Here is a 6,000-nt window from a genome sequence, read left to right on the forward strand (position 1 = left end):
CCACCAGTAGTAGAGTGTTCACTCTACCAGTAGTCTGCGGCTCTGCGCCGGTTCGAGCCGCTGAGTGTGCCGAGCTGGCAGGCGCGGCCGCCGTGGTGCGCGAACTGTTTCCGAAGGCAGTAAACGCTTCACGATTGCCTGCTTTACATTTCTTGCGAACGACGCGCGGAATCTACAAATTCAACTCAGCGATCGTCGTAGTTGAACATGGAGCAAAAAAACATTGGGCCCATCTCCCCACGAGGGGGGACTCGTCACTCGAGTAAATGCGTCGCGTAGGGCATAGGCGTCAACTACGTGGGGGCAACGGGGCGCGTGCCCCCACAAAGCTTCCCCGGTGGGGGCGTCGCCCCCCCCGGGGAAGTTCGTGTGGAATTCTCTCCGTCCGGCCAGCCGGGGAAACCTGTAATGACCTCGCAGCTAGTGGGACCAGTACGCACCCGCTCTTTGCACGCTCTAAAGTGGTAACTACCCGTGACAAATGACATTTCGCCGGCGTTACAAGAGAAACATCGACGTCTCTTAGGCCCCTTCGACGCAGTCGCACAGAAAAACACGTCTTTCAATACTCCCATACAAATTATCGGCCTTTCTGCTGGCAAGACAGCAAAGGTGCGGCTCTCCGCCCGTTGTGCGCTTAATTAAATTCGCGACATCTTGGTTTTCCCAGAAAAACAATGAAAGCGTGATCGTCTTCCACAGAACCCTGGCTGGGTGCAGTACGGTCCCAGAGACTTGAGCGCATGTGCTATCCCTTTCAATTATTTTCTCTGTCAATCTGGTCTTCGTTGCATTCGGTGTCGGGGGAACTGAGCACCGCCGGCTACCACGAGCCCCCTTGGGAGAGAGAGGGGGATGTCACTTGTGCATCTCCGTTGTGTAAACTGGACGTCGGAAAATTGAAGACGACTGTCGCAGCTCTCCAAACCAGCCAATTTTTTCCTTGCCGATGGGGCGACCGAAGGCGAAGCCTGGAGAGGGGGCTCCGTGGGTGTGACCGCGACGCGCGGAAGGGTGTAGCCAGCGATGCTTGTTTGATTGATTTGATTGTAGGGTTTAACGCGCCGACGCAACGCAGGCGATGAGGCGCGCCGTAGTGGAGGGCTCCGGATTAATTTTGACCACCTGGGGATCTTTAACGTGCGCCGAAATCTCGTACACACGGGCGTTTTTGCTTTTCGCCTCCATCAGAAAAGCGGCCGCCGCGGCCGGGAATCGAACCCGCGACCTCGTGCTCAGCAGCGCAACGCCCTAGCCACTGAGCCACCGCGGCGGGTGGCGATGCTTGTTCCTCGATGGTGGCGACAGACGCCAACGATACTGGTCATTGTGTTCTCAGCGCTTTTTCGGCTGGCTTTTTGTTGCGCATTAGAGAGGTTGTATGAGCTCATGGTGAATGTGTCGATGCGGTGACGCTTCGGAGGCCTGTGAGGTTTCCAGGGGTAACTGAAAATATGACTGCAAACGAAATCTGTGGGAGACTGAAACCTCAAGACAGGGGCGAAGAGGGCGTCGGTGGAGGCCGGGACAAAGAATTAAAATGAGATGAAAGTGCGCGTGCAAACATAAAATGAAGGTTGATTTGCCCGAATACGGGAATGAGTGATATTTGTACACACAGCCCGTATGAGCGTTATCTGCATTGAGAAAATATAGAAGCTGCAACTGTTTTCAAAAAGGCCCGTTCTTCATCCGCGACAATATCCTATAGACTTGCCTGTAAAAAAGATAGCTACAACAGTGTTTGCAAACTCCTTTCAGCGTGACAGAGCAGCTTACATAAAGCTTGAAATATTCATAATATTTTCTGAGTTTTTGGGGCAACTGGGGCATTCGCATTTGGGGCAACTGAATGTTTGTAAAGCTGCTTTCTTTGGATAGAGAGAGTTTCCCTTTCATTTAAAGAAATTACATAAAAAATGCATTACACCATCGTAATCACCGGCTAATTGGCTAATCTGATTTGCGTGCCGCAAAAACGAGCAAATATAGATTAATGGCTTAGAAAACGTGTGCAAAAGAGTTCAGTCACTTGGCTTCATAACAGGTGTTCTCTTAACAAGGTAGTAAATAAAAAAAAATGTACTAATGTTCAATTTCTAAGAACAACTGGCAAGAAAAAAACACAGCACTAATCTAAAGATGCAATCACTGCGCTAGATTATGGTCCATCACTCACGTTATGCGGAAATAAAAATATAACGGCTGTTTCAAACAAGCAAGCACCGATATTTCGGTCGCCGATATGTCCGTGCACAGAAATGTCGGTGCACAGAAATGTCCATGCACAGAAATGTCCATGCACCGCAATGTCCGCCCCGAAATGTCCGCACCGAAACTTCTCAGACCCGGGTGAGCAGCCGATGCTTTTCTTTGGCCGACTGCCACTCGCCAAGGCACCGGGGCGCTGGGGCGTAGTTCGAATAGCACGTCAGAGCGATCATTCTCATGCCTCCGCCGAGTCAAAACATATTTGAGGTCGATGATGGGACAGACAAGGCTGAATCATGTTGCTCTTTTCCATGGGCACAAAGAGCTTAGCCGAAAGATAAACCTAGATGTCATTGCTGACGAATTCATCGGTAGATCGGCTGTACGCAAAAATACATTTCTGACTTTGAATGAGTAACCTGCGTACAGGACACCATTCCGTGGAAGCATTTGTAAAATATCATGTATGTGCATGTCCTTTAGTTTTTTTGTGTGTTGATGTATACGTGTATAAAAACTCTGATTCGTGATTTTATTTGTTGTGCTTGCACTTATATACTTTGTATATATAACTCCATATACTTTGTGTGTGTGTGTGTGGGGGGGGGAAGGTATGTATGCTTTAGGTGTGGTTTTTGTAGATATTTCATTTCATTCATGCTTTTGTAGATATTCTATTTTTTTGTTTATTGCACTATAGCCCCTAATGTCTTGTTTACAGAAAAATGATGACACCATGTACCAGTTTTCTCAATTTTTTGTCCTACCGTTTCAGCGAACATGTAAAACTTTCTGAGCTCACTCGGGGCACCGTTGCCTTCCACTCCCGTCACACTCTCACGACAGATTGGAAAATTGTACGCCTATGCAGTGTGTGCTACACCAATTCAGCAGTAGCCGCGATCAGCAAAGCCCGCGGGAAAAGCAGATGGAGACAGCTAGAAGGTTAAAAATAAAACAACTAAAATAACCAAAAGAAAAAAAATTTTGCCCCCTCCGGGAAATTGAAAACTCTACGCCTATGCTTGGCGCAATTGTCTGTAATTGTAATGCGCACATGTGCCTAGTAAAAAACGGTTGCCGCCACTACGCTTCGTCCTCGGCACTGTACATTCCGATTATCTTTTGGCGCTGCTAAGTTGTCTTCATTTCGAGAACACACCCCGCGATTTCAGGTCGCCCATTTAAGCATTCTGGACTTGCCGTGGTGCAAACTGTTGATGCGTCGGAAGATTCACAGAATTACGCTCGGACGGTGTCTTTTCTTGTGTGGAACGTAGCTTGTTCGAACGGGGCCAGTCGGCTGTGCGATGTCGTCTTACGTACGCTGAAACTGTACGCAGGTACCATCGGCGTACACCAAGCATAACCAAGCGATCACAGGTCAAGATTACTCGAGAGCGGCTATTTTGCTGCGGTCTGGAAAGGCTGGCTGGGTCCCCACGCAATACATAATCACAAGCAACTTTCTCACGTTTTCAGATAGTGCTTCTAACAATATGAACTCCGGTTTATCTACGTTGTCGGCCCGAGAAAATCGGAGCTTTGCCACGCTTTCGGATACACGACTCCATGTACGCCACCATGATGTACGCGATACGGCCAATACGGCAGCCGGCAGCAGCAGCAGCATCGCCGGCTGCTCCCGCAAGAACAAAAATTGTTTGTTTAGAAAAGTTTTAGCAGTTCAGTGGTGCGTTATTTTGTACTGCAAATAAAAAAAATGTGTATTTCGGACTACACTACACAAAATAATGACAATTATTAATGTTATGACGTCATTTTGACGTCATGCGTGGCAGCAGCCGTTGCCAGGGGGGCGTGGCTGGTGCCACGCGCGTGGCAGGAGACGCTGCCTTTTTTTATAATATTTTTACGTTTTGATACACGGTAGTTATGGTAATGTATCTCACATTGAAATTTTAAAATCCCAAGAACATTAAGTTTACTTGTTTTGTTTTGGGGGGTTCTTTTATTTTGTGCTTCCAAAAACATTCGCAGTAACGCACTCTTTGCGCCGAGCGGAGGAACAGCCGGTTGCGGTGATGAGGTGCGAGGTGCCGTTCATAAAGGGGCACTGACACAAAAATTTTGCATCTTGTTTTTTTTTTGTTGCGATAAATAGCTAGTGACCTACTTATATCCTGTAGAAATCTCATTTGCTTCAGCGTGCGACCATTGTTTAATTAGAGGCATTTTCAATGCGGCCAGTCGCAGTTTCGGTTTCAGCGAGTGCCGCGAAACGATGGATTTTGTGGATTTTGTGTGAACAAAGCTGACCACGTGACCGTCGGAGGGATATCACAGAGCAGAGCCGCCATAGCACTGTCGAATCCGCATCGACGGCAGTTTCTGCAAATGCCCCCACGTACTGATCTCGTGAGGCGCTTAATTAAAAAGCGACCGTGGAAGTGACGCAGGCGCTGCGAGTGCAAATGCTACCGCGGCTAAAGAACGACGCGCGACGCTCGAGACGGTGGGTGGCAAGACGCGCGCTGGGAGCAGCCGGCCGGTCTGCCTACAGGTCCGCCTACAGATGTGTTCGGCTTAGCACTGCGGCGGATATTCGAGTGCCGCTCTCGTAAGCGGTGCAGATGACAATTTTTAATGCAACCCGCCATCGCATCATTAACTCCTTTCTCATGTAAGCCACCATGGTCGGGACTTGGGGACAATTTCGTGCAGCGGTAACAAGCTATCACTCGAGCTACCTGCGCCGGCCTGGGCCACTTCGCGGCCGTGGCCGCCGCCTGCACAGCGACCGTGCGGCTAGCTCAGTGGGCTTTTCGTGACTCCGGCGCGTTTTCGCATCCAATGGTAATAAACAGTAACAGAAACAGAGTGCCTGGAATCACTGTAGAACTTTGGTCGCGGCCAGCTGCCCGATGAGCTGATGAAATCACGGCGCCTCCGCCACCGCCGCCAATGATCGGGTCGTTCGTTCTCGAGAGCAGAAGCTCTGCCCTCCGGCCCTCCGATTGGAGCGGCGAGCCGGGCGAACCGGCGAAAAACGCCGGCAGTGCGGAAGCGGCAAACACGAACTCGTGACGTGTTTGGATGTTGTTTATTTACTCAATATCCTGGAGATGTCGATTGCGCGTGGTCCTCTGCTGGCTGCTCGGTTGCGTTTCGCACACTTTAAAATTTATTTTAAATATGCTCTAGGCTGTATTCGCCGCTGATATTTTGCAGATGATGTATATGTGTTCCCACCAATCTATCTCCGTAGTTATCTCGCCTTCAAAATTTTGTGTCAGTGCCCCTTTAAGTTGTAACCGGGTTATAGTTCACAAAACGCGCGCAGGCTGGCACTGGCGCGCTAGCGAGTTCTCGTTGGCGTGCTGTCGCCATAAGCACCGACTGCTTGCAGGCAGTGGACACAGGCCAGAATGAACAGACCCTTGGCCTGGTGCGAACACGCTTTTTACGATACAGGTATGAGGTAGGCAAGCTCCAAATATGGGGGAAAAGCGCATGACATTTGGGCGTCTGTGGGTACGCGGAGGGCGTTCATGCACTGCGTAGGTCTCGGCTAGTGAATGCTACGACTACAAGCCGTCCTGGGAGCTTATCTTGTGCATTTTACAGCCGACAACATGGCAGAAGCGCGGTACGATGATTACTGAGATATTGAGAATGCCCATCCAACAACGCCATTGGTTATGTTTTACAGAACCGAAACCGAAACCGAAACTTGTGTGATTGCTAACCTTGGGCATCGTCCAATCACGGCGCCCCTCCTCCCAACGTCACAGCCTTAGTTGGTGCGGCCGCCGCAAACCGCGCATG

Source organism: Haemaphysalis longicornis, unplaced genomic scaffold (assembly GCF_048455015.1).
Source record: "Haemaphysalis longicornis isolate Haplotype H1 unplaced genomic scaffold, Haemaphysalis longicornis Haplotype H1 scaffold_9, whole genome shotgun sequence".
Lineage (NCBI taxonomy): Eukaryota > Metazoa > Arthropoda > Arachnida > Ixodida > Ixodidae > Haemaphysalis > Haemaphysalis longicornis.